The sequence below is a fragment of the Mesoplodon bidens genome, assembly GCF_964165515.1.
Source record: "Mesoplodon bidens genome assembly, chromosome: 2".
Classification (NCBI taxonomy): Eukaryota; Metazoa; Chordata; class Mammalia; order Artiodactyla; family Ziphiidae; genus Mesoplodon; species Mesoplodon bidens.
Genome location: NC_138177.1, coordinates 156,841,236 through 156,861,316, shown reverse-complemented (window position 1 = coordinate 156,861,316; position 20,081 = coordinate 156,841,236).

Sequence of the window (20,081 nt, the reverse complement as noted above, 5' to 3'; positions counted from 1 at the left end):
GAAACTTCAAAGCTTTTGCACAGCAAAGGAAACCATAAACAAGACCAAAAGACAACCCTCAGAATGGGAGAAAATATTTGCAAATGAAGCAACTGACAAAGGACTAATCTCCAAAATTTACAAGCATCTCATGCAGCTCAATATCAAAAAAACAAACAACCCAATCCAAAAATGGGCAGAAGACCTAAATAGACATTTCTCCAAAGAAGATATACAGATTGCCAACAAACACATGAAAGGATGCTCAACATCACTAATCATTAGAGAAATGCAAATCAAAACTACAGTGAGGTCACCTCACACCAGTCAGAATGGCCATCATCAAAAAATCTACAAACAATAAATGCTGGAGAGGGTGTGGAGAAAAGGGAACCCTCTTGCACTGTTGGTGGGAATGTAAATTGATACAGCCACTGTGGAGAACAGTATGGAGGTTCCTTAAAAAAACTAAAAATAGAACTACCATATGACACAGCAATCCCACTACTGGGCATATACCCTGAGAAAACCATAATTCAAAAAGAGTCATGTACCACAATGTCCATTGCAGATCTATTTACAATAGCCAGGACATGGAAGCAGCCTAAGTGTCCATTGACAGATGAATGGATAAAGAAGATGTGGCACATATATACAATGGAATATTACTCAGCCATAAAAGGAAACGAAATTGAGTTATTTGTAGTGAAGTGGATGGACCTAGAGTCTGTCATACAGAGTGAAGTAAGTCAGAAAGAGAAAAACAAATACCATACGCTAACACATATATATATGGAATCTAAAAAAAAAAATGGTTCTGAAGAACCTAGGGGAAGGACAGGAATAAAGACGCAGACGTAGAGAATGGACTTGAGGACATGGGGAGGGGGAAGGGTAAGCTGGGATGAAGTGAGAGAGTGGCATGGACATATATACACAACCAAATGTAAAATAGATAGCTAGTGGGAAGCAGCTGCATAGCACAGGGAGATCAGCTCGGTGCTTTGTGACCACCTAGAGGGGTGGGATAGGGAGGGTGGGAGGGAGACGCAAGAGGGAGGAGATATGGGGATATACGTATATGTATAGCTGATTCACTTTGTTATAAAGCAGAAACTAACACACCATTGTAAAGCAATTATACTCCAATAAAGTTGTTAAAAAAACAAATAAAAATTAAAAAAAAAAAAAAATGTGCCATGAAAGTATTCAAGAAAGCCAGGGAGAGGAGCCTCAGAGCTCACAAGAGCTGTCTGCAAATACCTGATAGGTTGTCAGCCCTTTCCTCTACTGCCCTGCCTCATCCCAGCCAATGTAGATATCAGACCTTCCGACATCCCCCTGGGAAGGGCGGAGCAGCCGGTGGAGTCTCCAGGCTCAACGAGTAGCTTCTGGACCAGAGAGTTATCCTGACCCACAGGCAGGCAACTTGGCATGGCTGGGTCAAGCAAGAGAATTGGCAGATCTCCCTAAACAAATAAATCTACATTCCAAATGTCACTTCATTTCAACTTTATATCCCAAACTTACATGTTTACTTCAGGGAGAAAGTGCTATTTTGTGGCTTCCAGGACAATGCAGTTCATAATTTTTTCACACCTTTCCTTGCAGGTGACAGCTTGCTTACGAAACCTAATTCACTGCCATGCAGGGCTCCAAGCTGCACTTTAATACATGCACCAATAACACATCACAATAAGATTAGAGACAGACACTCCTTCCCTCCGCCCCAAATAGGCATATTCTGGATCCAGCCATCCAAGAAGAGAGCCATGCCGAGTAGACACCTCCAGCGAGTCCTCTGAAAACCAGCAGTAAGACAGGGCTCCCTGTGTAGTTTCCTCTTGGACCAAGCACCGCCTTCTCAGCCCCTCCCCAATTTAACTGCAGGAAGAATTGTTATGCTAATTAGCATTATTCACAGAGTTAACAGAGCACAGGGTCTAAATTTAGATCCCCTGTTTCTGAGGGCTCTGAACTCACTGGGAGCTGGCAAAGATGCTGGTGGGAGGGCAGGTCCCTGGAATGGAGGATGCTCAGCTAGGCTGTAGGATGGTGGAGGGGAGAGGCGAGCAGGGCTTCCCCCCTATCTTCGGGCCCACCTGCATCTTTAATTGGCAATGGACAGCCTGTGGCTCTTGGCAGGGAGGGCTCTGAGAAGGGAAAATTCTCTGCCAAGGGAATATTGAGCAGAAGAGAAGGGAAACCCATGTGTGCCAGACCAGATACTCAGGTTACCGCTGGGGAGCCCAGTGTGGTGAAGGAGATCTGGCTTTTATCCAAGTCTGACCTTTGGCTTACAAGCTGAGTGACCTCAGGGAAGTTGCTGTGCCTCTCTGGGCCCCAGTGTCTTCATCTGTGGTGGGAATCAAAATACCTACTTTGCAGGGCTGCTGTGAGGGTTAAAGGGGTAATGATGCATAGCCCCGAAAACAAGTCCTGGCCTGAAGGTAACAACTGCTGGCCGGGATAATGGTGATGAAGGAGAAGGGGGATCACCACCACCAGCACCACCCTGGGAGGAAAGAGTTATTAGTCGTGTTTTATGAATAAAGAAACTAGGGGCTTCCCTGGTGGCACAGTGGTTGAGAGTCCGCCTGCCGATGCAGGGGACACGAGTTCGTGCCCCAGTCTGGGAAGATCCCACATGCCGCGGAGCGGCTGGGCCCGTGAGCCATGGCCGCTGAGTCTGCGCGTCCGGAGCCTGTGCTCCGCAACGGGAGAGGCCACAACAGTGAGAGGCCCTCGTACTGCAAAAGAAAAAAAAAGAAAAAAAAAGAAACTAAAGCTCAGAGAGGTTAGGGAGGCTGCCCGCAGTCAGGAGATGACAAAGAGATGGTTCTCAAACCAGAACTTGTCTGGCTGTACCAGCGGCGTGGTTCACGGCCCCTGTCCCAGAGCCCGGAGCCAGGCTGGGGGGAATGGCAGTTCGACCCAACTCTGGCCTGCCCTCCTGTGTACCCACAAGGCCTCATGGGAGGGAAAGACCAAGATGGATTCAACAAAGGCAAGGAGAGGCCAGGCTGGGACAGTCCCACCTCCTACCTCTCCATCCCTATCACCTCAGGGGTGAGCAGAGGGGGCCTGGCCACCAGTACACCTGGGTTCCCGTGTACAGGTGCGCCACCCCTTGTCATAGAGAGTCTGTGGAGCATGATGGGTAAGAGGGTGAACTCAGCCCAGGCTGGAATCCCAGCTCTGTGTGACCTTTGGGCAACCTCTCTGGGCTTCAATCTCCTCATCTGTAAAATAGGGATAAAAACAGCACTGACTTCCCGGGGCTGTTGTGTGAATTTAGTGAGTTACTCTGTGCGAGGCGCTCAGAACAGAGCATGGCATATATTAGAGACCATATTATCCTAGTTGTCCTGAGATTCTGGAAATCTGGAGGCCAGCTCTCTCTAGGACCCTTGCCTTGAGATCCCACCTTGAGGTTCCTAAGCCACTTTTCCCTGTCAGCTCCCGATGGGTGTCTAAGATTAAGGAATGTAACACTCTCCTTTCCTCTGAGAAGGGAGAGGATCTTGGATCTGAAGTCATATTACTCATCCCTGCAGTTCCCCAGGCTCCGAAGACACCCTGGGCCCCGTGGGGCTTCCCTGAATTCCCAAAGGATGCTAAGCACCATTGCCTGGGTTTGTAGTCTGGGAGCAAAGCTAAGTCTCAGCCTCACCCAAAACTCAGCAGAAGAATGCCTGCCAGCTGTGCAGACCTGTAAGACTTGTGTGCATGTGTCTGTGGGGAAGCTCTGGATCCACGGCGGTCAGATACGGGGTCAAATCCCCGCACAGCTTCCTGCTAACTATGGGCCTCCAGCAAATCTCTGGGCCTCTTGGAGCCTCAACATCCTCACTTTAAAGTGAAAAGGAAAATCCCTCCAGAGCAGGCTGTTTATGCAGATTAAGCAAGATAATGTGATGTTGCTGATTAAGGTGGAAAATGCCCCCACTGTTATCCCAGAGTGTGGTGCCAGGTGTGATTTACAGATGACATAACTCCGGTAGGTCCAGCTGCGTGGGGATGAATGTAGGGGCTTGCATTCTGGGGCCTCCCCAACCTGGGTGGCTCCACTGTCGTTGACTACACTTTAGTCCCATGAACACTGGGGTTTGCCAGTATCCATCATCCGTCCCTCTACTTCTCACCCCACAGTGATCTGACCCACCCACCAGGCCCTCGGGAACCACCTCTAAGTTGAGAGCTTGCTCTCAAAGCACTGTCTCTAGTCCAGTTCTCTCTCCTCAGCTGCAGACCCATGTATCCAACACCCCCTCAGACATCCTGCCCTGGGCATCTCATTGGCATTTCCAACCCAGCAGGCCCTGAGCTAGACTTATCATCCCCTCTTTGCTCCCTTGAATCTGTCCCTCCTCCCAGTTCTCCATCTTCAGAGAAAAACCCCAGCTGCCAAAACCAGAAGTGGGAGTCATCCTGGATTCTTCCCTGCCTACCCCATGCATCCAATCAATCATCAAGTCCTCCTAATTCCACCTCCTAAATAGCTCTTGAATCCAACCCAGCCCTCTTGGCCCTGGTCCAGGTCTCCTCATCTCACCTGGACTAAGAGGCAGCCTCCATCCCGTTCTCCTGGCACTTGCTTTGTCTCCTCCAACTTGTGATTGGCAGGTTCTTTCTACACACCAAATCTGCCAGGGCCCTCCCCTGCTTTAATAACCCCAAGGGCTTCCTACAGCCATGGGTCTGAATCCAAACCCCTGAGTGGGCCCTACAAGGCCTCTACCATCTAAACCCCAGGATCTGGCACATTCTGTCCCTGAGCCATAGGAGGACATGGAGGATATAGGCATATTCAGAGGAGTCACACACGGGATGGATATTTGACTTACTGAGCTCCAACTGTGTGCCAGGCTCTGTGCTCAGTACTTGACATGCATTTCCTCACTTGACCTTTACTGCAACCCTTGGATATAGAACTATTATTATGTGGTGAGCAGAATGATGGCCCTCAAAGCTGTCCACATCCCAACTCCCAGCACCTATGACTATGTCACCTTACTTATGAAAAGAGACTTTGCAGGTGTGATCAAGTTAAAGCTCCTGAGACGGAGAGACTATCCTGATTATCTGGGTGGGCCCAGTGTCATCACAGGGTCCTTATAAGAGGGCAGGAGGGTCAGAGTCAGAGAAGAAGATGTGATGATGGAGACCAGAGCCATGTGTTGTGAAGATTGAAGAAGGGGCCACAAGCCAAGGGATGCAGGTGGCTTCCAGAAAGGCAAGGGTGTTCCTGGAGGCTCCAGAAGGAACACGGGCCCTGAGACCCCTGAATTTAACTCCTTAAGACCCATGTTGAGCTTCTGACCTCCAGAACTGTATGATAACAGATCTGTGTTGTTTTAAGCCTCGAAGTAATTTGTGACTGGCAGCCATAGGAAACTAATACAATTCATCTCCTTTTTACAGATAGGAAAACTGAGACACAGAGGCATCAGTTACTACTCAGAGTTAAACAGTGAGTAGGTAGCAGAACTGGGTTCAAACTCAAGCCTCTGGCACCAGACTCCTGGGATGGGAATCTTGTGCAAAGGAGGGTAGAGGAAACTGGGTCTGACGAAAATCCTGGAATGAGTTCCCTGTCCTCAGGGGTGTTCAAAAGAGGCTGAACAGTTATTTACCAGTGTCCTAAGGGAGATTTCTCTGTCTCTATTATCTGGAGCATGTTAGCTCCAGGACAGTGGTTTTCAAACCACTTAGTAGCAGAACCCTTCTACCAGAAGAGAGCTTCCTGGGATTCCTAATTAATACAATCCAGATCAAAGAGAAGCTCCCCTGGCTGGACGGGGCAGGGGGGTGGGGCATGGGGGATAGGGTCTACCTACAGGGCTGTTCCTCCCTGCAGGCACTGCAGTGCTTCTGCAGGACCCTGGGGTTTCATGGAACAGTGTTTGAAAGCACTGACCTGCAGGCTTTCTGAGGTTCCTCCAGATCTGAGGTCCCAGGAACCTGAGAATTTCTAGGGAGACACATGACAGGGAATACGTGATATCTCTCCGAGCCCCTGCCGCGGGGGGCGGGGGCCAGGGAAGTTTTAAGAGCCTGTCACAGACACTACTAATGATTTTTAGTTACTTAATTCTCCTAGAGAGCTGACAGGTCCCCATAACTTAGGGTTTATTTGCTTTCTCTTGAATGTCACATATAATTCTTGTCGAAATGTTTATTTGTCTAATGCATCTTTTAGTACCCGGGTAATTTATTCCCCCTATTTGTCAGCCAGGAGGAAGGAAGGTTACTTTTAGCCTCTGGCTGGATTATAGAGAGTAATACAGTGGTCCCCGATCTTCCATCTCCATGACATGACGGGGTGCCTTGGCTGACGCACACCTTTCCCTGAGAAAAGCAAAGTCCACTCCACTTCACGGTCTCCTGCCCCTCCTGCACAGTCTGCAGGCTCACTTCCATCCAGAAACAGGAGTTTTGTTTTCTGTAAAAAGAGCAACCAATGAGGAAGTGAATTGTATCATCACACGTCCTTGGGGGAGTCAAAAATCAGTTCTCTGGATTCAATGCCATTTCCAAATTGAATCAATTGCATGAGTGGTGAGGGAATTCAATTCAACCAACACTAATTGAGTGCCTACTATGTGCTGGGCCCTCTGCCAGGCTGGGGATTCAGCAATAAATAAGCCTGTGTCCGTGCCCTGGGACACAAGCATGCAAACCAATAAATGCAATGCAATCGAGCTGTAATACGGAAGCAGACAGGGTGCTGGGCGAACATGGGGGCGGGTGGGAAGCGGACCTGTTGGAGAGGAGCTGCACTGCCCTGGGAGCCGGCAAAGATGGCAAGGCGGCAGGAGACGCAGCCTCACGTTGTCTAAGGGAGCCCATTAAAAGGAAAGGCAGATTGGTATGGAGTGTGCTGTGAGGGGGGTCAGGGGTCATGGGCTGGAGAGGCGGAGGCCAGATCATGGCAGGTCTTGGGTGCTGTCCAAGTGACTTTGATGTCCCTCAGAGGTAACAGAGAGCCCATTGACAGTTTGTGTTTGGAGATCGCTGTGGCTTCACTGTGATAGTGAACCAGGAGGAGGCCGGTGCCAAGCATGTTGGGCCACCTCGGGGGTCTTTGCAATAATACAGGAGACAACCACTGAGCTAACCCCAGGCGTGTGGATAGAGGGGGATGAGGGAGAAGCAGGCACTGGAGAGAGTCAGCCTCCATTCGACGTGGAAGTGAGGGATGGGAAGGGGGTCACAGATGCCATCCCTAAATGGGGAGTGGGCAAGGGGAGCCAGCTCTGGACGTGTCAGGCCTCAGTGACCTAGAGTTGCTCCAGGAGGGAGGATGACCCGCTGCATGTTGAAAAGGAAAGTCAGGGAAGGCCTGTCTGTGCCTGGCTTGCCAGCACAGACAGGCCTTCCTGTCTGCAGAGACCTGGGGTCCCCTGGCTGGGCTCGGCAGCTGTTCTCCCCACCCCAGCACACCTGCTCTGGCCCTACAAGGGGGTGCTGGCCACTCCATATCTTGTCTGCCCACCTGCTTGGTGATAGAAGCACACCTGGGGCAGAAATGATTCTTCTGAGAACTTCCCTGATGCTTTGCAGTCCTTTCAGAGGAGGGGGAGGAAGTCACATTGGGGCCCCAAGCCTCCCAAAGGACAGGAGAGAAATGGGGGCACAAGGAGAGATCGTGGGTTCTCAGAAATCTAGAGATGGCCTGGGCTGGGGGATGAGTTATGAGGGGGCCCAAAAGGCCATCTCAGAAGTTCCCCCAGGACCCCTTACCCACTCCAGACCCAGATGTCCCCACAGTCTGAGAAAGCGGCTGAAATCAGTGTATAGAAGCCTAGGAGTAGAGACAGGGCCACCCTCCCAGGGTAGAGAAGGGACTATCAGCTTTCAGAAACTTCTGGAGAAGCTGGAGCACATCAGAGTCTCGGTGGTGTCACCCACGCATGGGCAGGGCTGTGCATGGGCAAGACAGGAATGTGAGTGCAGGAAACAGTCACTGCTGATGCATTCATGGGATGCCCTACAGGGAAGGATGGGACTTGCATGGCTTGGGTTCACAGCATAGACTTCGGAATCAAGCCAGGCCTGAGTTCATATCCCAACCCTGCTACTGACAGAGACATCCTTGAGAAAATCACTTAACCACTCTGGGCCTCAGTTTCTGCTTCTTTTTGTCCTTCAGTTTTATTGAGATATGACTAACAGACAGCACTGTAAGTTTAAGCTGTACGGCATAATGATTTCACTTACATATATTGTTAAATGATTACCACAATAAATTTAGTGAACATCCATCGCATCATTCCGTTTCTTAACCTAATGGAGATGATGATAATAGCGCCCACCTCGTATAAGTGTCAGGAAAGTTAAGCGAGGTAATAACATGAAGCAGTAGCACAGCATCTGATACTTAGTACGCACTCGCTAAGTTAGTGCCTCTTTTTTTTTTTTTTGACCATCATCACCTTTATAAAAGGAGCTCCAAAAGCCAGAGTGTGTGCTATCCCCAGCCCTGTCCAGAGAACACCTGAATCTGGCAGAACCCATCGTGTATTCTACTCCTGGAAGGAATATCCTTACTATAAATTAACACACCAGACCCCAGCAGGAATGAGACTGCTTGAGACTCTCACCACCATACCTCCTGGTGACCCACATAGGCAGAGCCAAGGTCACACCCTCAAACCTTTGTGATGCCACCGGTCCCTAACAGGGGCAGTCCCATTGCAGGAACCAGCTGTCCCAGGACCACCCTCCAGCTCTTTCTTCTTTAGGTTCAGCTCTAGCCAGGAAGAAAGGGCCCTCCTCCCCTCCTGGGGAGCCTTATAACCAGTGAGGGTCTGCTCCCTAGACCTCCTCCACACGGATCAGCTCAGGACCTGATTGGGAGACCCACAGCCTTTCCCTGAGGGACTGACAGAGGAGCCCCCTTCCCAGCGCCCAGGGCTGCAGGCCTCTCTCCCCACTTCTGTGTTCACAAGCTCCCATTTCCTGCACACCTACTAGGAGTCACCCCAGTGAACATAGCAGCCAACTCTCCACATTTGTGCCAAGGAACTGAAACTCTCAGATAACAAAGAACCCAAAAGTCGTTGCTAATCATATTTGCATAACATGATTTTTTTCAGCAGATTTACCTTCCTAATTACTCTTGTCCCTAGCCAATATTAAAGTGATTTTGCATTCCCTGAGCATACTGGTGATGAGTGAGGCTGCTCCAGAAGTGGGTGGGGAGCCAAAGTAAGTCATCTTGGAGGCTGAGGTTTTGCCACTAAGTGGATAATTCCAAGTGAGGAATTAATAAGGCCCACCTACATTCTTAGTGGGGAAGAAAAGTAACAACTGACATTTGTACGGGATTTTACAGCTCGCAAAGGGCTTCCACAAGCATCACCTCAGTTGATCTTCACAATAATGCTGAGGTCACATGTCCTAGCACATTTAGGAGCAAATCCAGGACTTCAACCCAGATCTCCTAGATCCAAAGCCCTTTAGGGAGGGTCTCCCTAAGAGACCCTCTTCTTCTTTTTTTTTTTTTTTTTGGCGGTACGCGGGCCTCTCACTGTTGTGGCCTCTCCAGTTGCAGAGTGCAGCCTCCGGACACGCAGGCTCAGCGGCCATGGCTCACGGGCCCAGCCGCTCCGCGGCATGTGGGATCTTCCCGGACCGGGGCACGAACCCGTGTCCCCTGCATCAGCAGGCGGACTCTCAACCACTGTGCCACCAGTGAAGCCCGAGACCCTCTTCTTAATTGCACATCCTCTACCTCAGATGTAGATACTAAAGCAAAGTCATGGCCCGATTTGTCCACACCTCCCTAGATCTGTGCTCCTAGTGCGCCCCCTCGCACATTGACTCTAGAATTGGCCACAGGACTTGCTTTCACCCGGGGGACAACACAGGAAACACGTCACAAGCAGAAACTTGAAAAGTGCTTGCTCCTTGCCTATCGCCCCATGCTGTCCTTGGATTCCTTCAACTACCACGTGAACAACCCAGATTAGCCTATTGGAAGATGAAAAACACGTGGCTCAGTTACCCTCATCACCTGAACCAAGAGCTGCCCAACCACCAGATGTGTATGTGAGGCCATTTGAATCCATCCAGGCCCAGCTGACATAAGTGATTCAGCTGAGATTAGCGTAGCCAAGCCCAGATCAGAGACTTGTCCTGCTGCCACTAAGTGCCAGGATTTGTGGCACCGCAAAAACTGATACAGGTAGCACTCACTCTCATTGTAGGAAAACTGTTGGCAGGGAGTGTTTCCATACGTAGTCAGGCCCACCCTCTCTCCCTGTTCTGCCATTTTTGAGCTTTGATCCAGCCTGGGTGATTTCTTCACCCCAAAGACCTGGAGTTGCTCAGTTCTGAATTTCTGTTCTCAGAACATACAGAAGGCATATTCCTTGATCCACCACCTCACACTCCATAAACTCCCTTCCCTGGTAAATTCCAATTACTGACCTCACCCACTCTTTGCCCCTAGAAAAACCCCACAGGAAGTCAGCTGGAATTTCAGAGACAGTTGCCCAAGAAAACTAAGTCAGAGGTTGGAAGGCTCATAGGCAAATATAGACAGCCACCAAGGTCAGCTTTAACTAAGCCCAGGCACACAGGGTTCTAAATCTTCCCACTGGCCTTATGAGATAGCTCTGGTTGAGGTTGGACATGGATCCTTATCTCCAGACAGTGCTGGCCCCAGTCATGCTTCTGTAATCAGCCCCATTCTTTCTGGGAGGTGAAGAGCATGCATTGTGGAATAAGAGTGCGTGGCCCATAGTAAGTGCTATATAAGTACCAGCTCCCACTACTTCTACTGCTACATCTCCTGTTATAATTATTGTGATTGTCATTCTTGTTCTTGTTTTCCATGTCTCAGAGGGAGGACCCTGGAAGGAAGAGATCAAGCTCCTGCTCTTGGCTTCAAGCCCTCACTTTAGCCTCGTGGAGGCCCCTTTAGCCTGTGCAGAGTTCTCAAGTTCAGGTCCCACCAAGTGCCATTCTCTTCCCTGCCACCCTTTTCCTGGACCTAAGCCCAGCAGGTGGTCTCTGAAGGTTTCTCTTTCTGACTCATTAGCCCTAAAGCTGTTCTGGAATTCACACACAAGACTGGTTCTAATTCTGGGGCAACGACAGGCTTTCTTACCATAGTTCCACCTTAGAAGTCCTGTCATCCTTTCACTTGAAGGTCAGTGAGGTGACTTGATGCTGTAAACCTGGAGTCAGAGGGACCTAGATCCAAATCCTGGCTGAATCACCTACTAATTGTGTAATCTTGGACAATTAATCACTTAACCTCTGAGTTTAGATTTCTTCGTCTTTAAGATGGGCTCTTGATACATACCCCCTAAAGGTTGTTGTGAATATATAAATGAGATCATGTACATATATTAGTTAGGGTAATAGAAGCTGCTGTAACAAATAAGTCCTGATATTTCAGTAACTTAACACAATAGAAGTGTATTTCTCATTCACATAATAGTTGAATGAGATTGTTTCTGTTTAGTTGGTGGCTTGGGGTCCCAGGCTACTTCTAGCTAGTGGCTTTGCCATCCCCTAGAGGCATGAAGCTCTCTGCATCCAGCCAATGGACAGGAAAGAGAATATGGAGAAGACACACGATATTCTTAACCACTTTGGACCAGAAGGAACATGTATTATCTCTCCTCACATTCCATTGATGAGACCAAGACAGGGTCCTCATCTAGATGTAAGAAGGATTAGGAATAGAAACCGTCCCTGGCTGGGTAGCACCTCCCAGTGACAACTCTACAGTATGGAGGGGGTGTAGGGGAGATACAAGCCTATGGTGGACAGACACCCTGTCATGTCTGCTTATGACTACAAGTGCTTACAAAAATATCTTGGATGTATGGTACATAGTTACAACAGCTACTTCTGCTACTGCTTGCCACCATGACCACCCCACTGCTATTATTGCTATTTTTATTAATAGATGCTCTATAAAATAGAGATAATAATACAAATCTTATGAGTTGTGATGAGCATTAAATAACAATGTGAAAGCATGAATGCTACTACCTGTCTCTTCCTCCACCCACATCTAAGTCCCCAACTACCCCTAGAGTACTTCTTATGGTCAGGCCCTCCTAGGCTGAGCTCCTGCTGGGGAGGCACATGAGGGGCTCAGTGCCCTTATAAATTGGAAGCCAGCCCCTCTCACAGGCTGCACCCCCACCAAGGTTTTCTAGACCACTTGTCCCTCTCCCTTACCCTCCTAAGAACCACTACAGATAGTTCCCCAGGTCAGGGTGACCATGATGTATTCATGGTCAGAACAGAATGTTCTCTGCCCACTTCTCTCTGGGGGCAAAATGGACTCAAAGTAAGAAAAACTGGGGTTTCACACATTACTTCCCTTTCCGCCATGACTATTTCTTTTCCAATACAAATGACATTTCAGGTAGCTATTTTCCAAGTCCCCTGTCCCACCATCCGACTCGCTCAAGTTCTATTAATTTCCACTCCACACCCCCCCCTTTTCTCTGGACTGTTTACTATGAAAAGGATTTTATTTACAGGAGCAGGTCTCCAGAAGTTTGGGGCCACCCATTTAAACATGGCTTTTCCTAAGATCAGATTATTAAAAGTCAGAATGGGCTTTCTGGAAAGGCTGTGGGGCAGTTTACATGATCTTATATTTTCATCACTTTACAAAAGAGGAAAAGAAGAGGCCTGTGTGGGAGATACATATGCAAGGGGAGGAGGGCAGGAGGAGAAATCCAAAGAGAAGGATGGATGAGGTCAGATAGGATTCATCAAACATGCATTCCATGCCATCGTCTTTCTCCAGAATGATGTAGTAGATTTGAATTCTTGTTCTACCTCCCTGGCTGTGTGATTTTCAGTAAATCATTCAACTTCCCTGAATCTCAGTTTCTTAATCTAAAAAATGGAGTCCTAATGCCCACTTCACAGAATTATTGAGACAATTAAACAAACTTAACACACGCAGTACAGCCAGCATAGTGCATGATGCTTACTAAAGTAGCCAATAAATAATAATTCCGTAGGCTTTCCTCCTTCCAAAAGAAATGCAGATTAAACTTTCTGAGTCTGAGGTTAGCTGGAATTTTTCCAATTTTTTAAAGCATTTTTTCTGAGTATAAAAGTAACACATCATTAATATATCTTTATGTAACAGAACCTTTGCAACACTGCTGAAGCCGAGTCAGGGCCACAGGGTAGGAAAGAATGGCCACAGAAGAAAAAAAAAATCTTGCTGTATAAACTTCATATCAAGTTGCCAGTATTGAACTTTTTAATCTACAAAACAGCAATTTTACATGGTTCAACCTAAATCAAATAATAATGATAATAATAATAATAGTAAATGCATATACAGTGCTTACTATGTATTAAGCATCTTAGTGTTCATTAAATCCTCACAACATCTCTGCAGGGTAGGTACTACTATAAATCCATTTTATAGCTAAAGAAACTTCAGCACAGAGAGGTTAAGGGACTTGCCTGAGATCACACAGCTAGTGAGTGGCAGAGCTGTCATTTGAACCAGGTAGTCTAGCTTCAGGGGCCACGATTTAAGCTACTAGATTTTACTGCATTCTGTGTGAACTTTTGAGAGGCCCCCTGAGGAGGATCCCACATATCCATTCTGCTCTCAGATAAACGGGGAGGAAGGAGGCTGCAAAGCTGGGTCACCAGGGATGCCCCAAGGAAGGAGATAGCAGCTATCAACCAGCAGACAGCCTGCAGTCCTGTGCCCACACTAGGAAGGGTGATGATGCCCCCTCCAGAACTACAAAGCAGGTATTGGCAGGCGTCCAGCCCCGCCCTCTCTCTTGAGCATCTCATTTCTCTGTCCTTTGTGGCAGGACCCTCATAAAACTATTCATTTCTTAATTCTGATGGCAGAAAGGAATTTAATCAAGTTGCTTGAATATGACGACAGCCTCCCGCTAAGCCAGCTGCCTCCCGAGGGTCATTGGGAGACAACGCCCTGTTAATATTTAGCTCCAACAGCAAACATTATGGCTTTCAATTTAGAAGATTATGCTTCTGGTTAGTTATGTATCATATGTGCACGTGCACACTCGCTGGGTGGCTCATCTCATCAATGCGGGAGCATTTTGCCAGGGTTATAAAAAATGCCATTTTCTCTGTGAGCCCTTTCCACTCAGTGATCCAGTGAAGTAACATCGGGATCAAAACCATTCTGAAAAATAATTGATCTATTCAGCAGCTAGCAGGCCTGCATTCCAACCGCCCAAAAGAGCCATTTTCAGGGGAAGTCAAGGGCCAATGTGGGAGGGGGCTGCAGCGGGGGATCAGTGTACTGCTACCCTTGTCTGGGGAGCTTGAATCCGGGAGGGATGCTTGGAGCTGTCCGAGGTGCTGAAACCAAGCCGTTCCAGAATTGCCAGGGAGTGGGAATGAATGCAGGCTAGAGGGACTGGCTGACTGTCTGGGGAGCTGTGCCTATTCTAGAGTCTTGCGTTATTACATTTTCCTTCTTTGCAGGGCTCCCAATCCTCTCTATAATTCTGGATCCAATCCTCAGGTGCCTTCTCCCATGCTTGCTCTCTCTGGTGGCTGCCTTCGTCCTGGGGAACACATTCTTACTAGCTATTTCGTGATTTTTCTTTGTTTTTTTTTTCTTTTCTTTTTTGTTTGGACTCTTCCTTAAGATAGCACAGAGTCTCTGGTGGGTCCAAGAAGCTCAATATTTCAGAAATACAGACCGTCTCTATTCCCTTTACTCATGCTTCCTCTCCTCATTTTCTCTTCCTGTCTCATCATCAACTCCACCCTCTACCTTGGTCCTTCCCTCTTGCCTACCCACTTCTTGACACCCTCTCAATCTCTTTTTCACTCCCTCCTCTCCTCTCTCTCTCTCTCTCCGCCCTCTCTCTCTCCCCAGCTGTCTCCCTCATGGTCTGTCTCAGGCTTTCCATCTCTGTATCTCTCTCCATTACACTTCCTCTTTCCCCCTCTCTTTTCCTCTCCCACCATTTTCTCTTCCTCCCTATTTCCCTCCCTCATCGTAACTAGCTCCCTCTATCTCTTCCTGCTTTGTCACTTTCTCTCTGTCTCTCTCTCTCTTTGCCTCCCTCTCTACCCCTCTTTTCTAGCCATCCCCTCCCTCCAACCCTCCTTCTATCTCTCCCCATTTCTCTATGTGTCATTTCTCTTCCTCTGTCTCTCCCTCCCTTTCTCTCCCTCCCTCTCTGCTCCCTTCCTCCCTCTCTCCATCTCCTTCCCCCTCCCATCCTCTCTTTCTCTGCACACAGATCTCCTCTCTAGGAGCCCCCAGCTGCCTGGTGAATTTATTTCAGCAGCTATTAGGGATCAGCACCTGCCCTGATACTTGGTGGGGAAGATGAGTTTGAGATAAGGTGGGCTGTTTCAATCTCAGCACATCTGTAATTGCATTACCATTAAATTGCACCATTTTCCAAAGGTGAGAGCCCAGAGCCCTTGTGCTAGAGTCTTCTGTAAATCCACTGCCAAGTCCTGCGTGATGTGGAGGCCCCAGGCAGAGAGGAGAGTAGACCCAGCTTGATTTGACCATCGTATTAATCTCTCTTGTCTTCAGGGTTTCTTACTTTCCATTTTGGGAATCATTATTTCCAACCATCTCATCTCACAGATAAAGAAACTGAAGCTCAGAGAAAGGAAGGGGATTGCCCAAGGTCACTCAGGCATGAGCCACTGAGTCTGCAGATGTCCCACATTCTGCAGCCTTCCTGCAAGTTAGGACTATAGCAGGGGAAATGAGGGGAGGGAAAAAAACAGGAGCCAGAATTTTCAGTTTCCAGGAGGAGTGACCTTGGTCCAATATGCAAGAACCTGTCAGATCTATTGGGTGGGATACAAAAATAGCACATGGGGCAGAGGATGGCAACATCATGACTTCTTGTGGTTGGTCAGGTTTGGCCAGGGATACAGAAGACAGGATTCAGCCCCGAGGAGAGGACAAAGCTGGCAAAAGCTGGATGGGGATTGGGCGCATTAGTGCTCCAGACAGATGGGCTGGTATGGAGGGCAGGACTCTATTTCCAGCTAGGACCTGGGAGACACAACCAGGAAATCAATGCAGAAGGCAGTACATAAACCCAGGCAATAACACAGGGGCTGGCAGCAGGGACTGCAGTCCAGGGGCCTACTGGGATTGTGACTGTGTGAAAGGAGAAACTGGGAAGGATGGAGCCTGGAAGAATGGAGATCAGGATGGGAGCCTGGAAGCAGGGGAGGCAGGACACACATGCTGGCTGGGGGTGGATTCAGAGGGAGATTCAACACTATGGGTTGGGTATCAGGAAGGGCTCCAGACAGGAGGTTATGAGAGAAAAGCAGATGAGCCTGGGGAAGGGTCAGTATAGGCACAAAACACTGAGCAGAAGGGCTCCAGGAGGCCAGAGAGGGTATTACCTGGCACAGAAGTCTGTCCTCTTGGGCTCTGCTATCCCTTGTTGGTGCCTTGTTTCCTGCTTCTTAAGGAAAACAGATGCAGGATCAAGCACAGCCCAGGCTTGTCCTGCACTAGAGGACCATTCCCAATGCCCACATACTGTTGACTAGCCTGAGGAAGGACAGGTTTGGGGCTGGGGAGTGGGGAAGGCAGGGAGATTATCACCACCGTGGCCTCTGATGGGTCTTGGAGCCCAGTGTTGCCCACTCCCCAGCTCCTGGCACCAATGGCTGTAGGAACCAAAACAGGCAGGCTGAGCAGATGCAGATCTCCAGCACGTCATCTCTAGCTCCAGGGCTGGGAGGCCAGCAAGCAAACAAACAAACAGCTAGTAAATGTGTCCCTGTGCCCTAGAGTCATCCTGCTGCAGTGGCTACACCTGCTTTGGCAAAGCAGTTACTTTGAAGCCCAGCCTGATGCAGAGAGAGTGTGCAGCACCCAGGGACAAAACAGGGGGGTTTAATGATGTGAAATAGCTCCGTGTGTAATCTGGGTGCACTACAAGGGCTGCTGAGAGCCTCTAAAAGCTTCCCTGAGCCGGCCCGTCTCTGAGGCTTGCCCATTATGTTGTTTGTTGCCTTGTGATCAGGATGAAGTCAGCCCTTGCCAGCCCTGGATCTATCCACACTACTCCTTTCTCCCAACTCCAAGCACCCATGGGATCCCCACCATGGGTCAGCGGGCACAAGGCCAGCTGCCCCAACGATTATCAGATAAATCAATCAGGATAAATGAGCTTAGTGATGTACGATGCCCTTGCTCCACTGCGTGCCTTCTAGACTATTAGTTCCCCAGAGAAGATTAATTATGGGAGTGCCATGCTAATGCTCTTTTAATGGAATCTGTTATTTAAGCTTAAGAAGAGCGGGTATTGAATGTACAGGAGTTAGATACCTGGTATGTGTATCCTAAATCAGGGGCAATGAATGGAGCTAAACTCAGGATAGACCTGTTGAAACAGAAGGAGAGCCAGTAATCACTCTGAACCCTGCAGAAGGTTGCACCAAGTCCTGGAAGGTTTTCCTGGAATTGATTGCATGTGTTTGTGGAATTAACTTTTCACTCTACTTGAAGAGACATTATTATGTTGGTGGAAACAGTAGAAAAATAAAGGAGGATCTGTTGAAGGGAAGAGGCTGGGTGACTTTAAATAAGTCATGGAGTGGGGTGTAGACAGAAAGAGCTCATTTGATTTGGGGTCATATTAATAGATGTATAATATCATGAGCAAAGGAGGTTTCAGTCTTGACCTAGACAGTCACATATAAAGCGAACAGTGGCTAGAATGATGAAAGTCCAAAAACTGAATCCTATGAAAGTTGCAGGTAGCTCCTGGCAGATGAGGATGGGGAAAAACAACGCTAGCAATCATTCATTCTCTAAAGCAGTGGTTCTTAGCACTGGCTGTTTCTTAGAATCATCTGGGGGAACCTTCAGAAAACACCAATATCAAGACCTCTTCCCCAGAAATTCTGTTCCTACTGGTCTGAGGTGGACCCAGGCATTAGTGTTTTTTCAAAGTTCCCCAGGGGGTCCCAATGTGCAGCCAAGGTTGCGAACCACTACTCTAAAGGATGCCACAGGTAGGAGGGATGCGCAACCCCAGAGAACAGAACACCCATGAGTGGATGGAAGTTTTTGTCCTAATACACTGGAACACCATGGTGGGTGAACCAGCAGAGGATGGAGATGGAGTGAGCAGCGGGGACGGTGTTGGGCCAAGGTCTGGCTCCTGGGTAGAGGACGTTAGCAGCTGAGGCACAGCGCTGAGCACGTAGGACAATCAGAGAGCCACGCAGAGGTGGAGTTAATCTGCAACCCACACTTGTTTACTGAACCTTCATAAAGGAGAACACAGAGGAGCCAACAATGTCACCAGGATTCCCGCCCCCGCAGAGCCCAATGGGGGTTGCAGACAGTGCAACAGGTGTCTCTGGACAGAAGCAACACTCAGAACTGGCTGGAAGGGTTGGAGCGTTACAGGCCAAGGCTGAGGACATTAAGGTCCCTGATCACTTGCCAGGTGCCCAGGAGGGGTAAGGTCCTGTCCCGAGGAAGGAGGAATCTGGCAGGAACTGGGCAGAAGACCCAGGACTCCACCCTCCTGGACAAAAGTTCAGGGCTGGGTTTCTGTCCTGGAAGAATCGGTCAGAACCAGAAGCCCCTCTGACCGGGAATAGTGGCAGCATTGTGGGGTGAAGGGAATGAATATTCCCTAAACACCTACTAAAGGCCAGGACCCATGTAGGGGCTCCAGGTCTATCATCCCGTTACTCCTAACAATGGCCCTGCAATCACGGGAAGTTATGAACAAATTACGGATGTGAAAACTGGGGCTCAGAGAGCTTGGTCACAGCCAGGGTCTGGCTGCAAAGCTCTTTCCATGGCCCCAGGCTGAGGGGCCATGCTGCCCTGTGGTGGGCCGTATGTTCTCAGGACTGAAGCCAGAAAGGCAGGCACTCTGATGGAGGGTGAGCAACACCAATCTCCTGCCAGGCCATGTCCTCACCCACCCCTAGAATGGATGAAACAGAATCTGAGGGTCTTCAGAGCCCCAAGAAGTCAAAGTGGGGGGTACAGGATGCTATGTGACATGGAGGCTGGGCTAGGAGCGTGGTGCTGTGTGGTGCTGCTTTCTCTAAGCCAGAGATTCTGAAAAACCTCCATGTCATCTGCCAAATGGGAACAGCAGCCTCTGGGCTGTCCCCTGCGGGCTGTGCTGTGCCCTGCAGGGTGATAGGGTGATGGCTGTAAGAGGTTTGGAAATATTACAGACCCCAAATAGGGCAAAGTCACCTTGCCCCCTGCAATGAAGCATGGTTCCCTAACACCTACACACATTCACACACACACACACACACACACACACACAGAGAAAAATACGCACATATACACATAGACAAAGACATGTGCGCATGCTCATTTACACACAACCTACAAATTATGCCATGTTTATTTCCCTGTTCTCATCCCAAAGCCTTTGGTAAAGTCTTGTTTAAATATCCCAGCCCAGTCTCAACTAGGCCAAAGTCTTTCTATGCTTAGGTCAGAATAACAAATTGGGAGTGGGGTGCCCTTCAATGCATAGAGAAGGCGCATGATAAATATTTGGTGAAGGAAAGGATAGATGAATGAATAAATGAATGACCTTGCACTGCAACTGCAATCCTAACAATTCATATATATAGAACACTTTATAGTGAACAGTGAGCTTTAATGCATTTTATCTCAGATAATCCTGGGACAGGTATTATTCCCACTTGACAGATGAGACATCTGAAGCTCAGAGAGGTCAAGTCACTGTCCCAAAGATACACAGCTAGCAAATAGAACAGGAGCGGTAGAGCAGAGAGCCAGGTGAGGCCTGCACTTACAGCATCTCAAGAATTATTTAAGTCCCCAGTGACCTGTCAGGAAGTTCTCCTAGCCTCCCCTTTACCCACTCACTGCCTTCTTTTCTTCATAGCACTTCTCACCACCTGACTTTATTACCCAAGTATTCATGTATCCATTTCGGTCAGTCTCTCCCACTTGTAAGCATGCTCCAGGAGGGCAGGGCTCTCTCCCTTTTGTTGACCATCACATGCCCAGTGCCCAGAAGATTGTCTAGCACACAAATGACCCACCAAGCAACAATTCGTGCCTGGCTGAGGGATTGCTCTGGGGGACATACTGG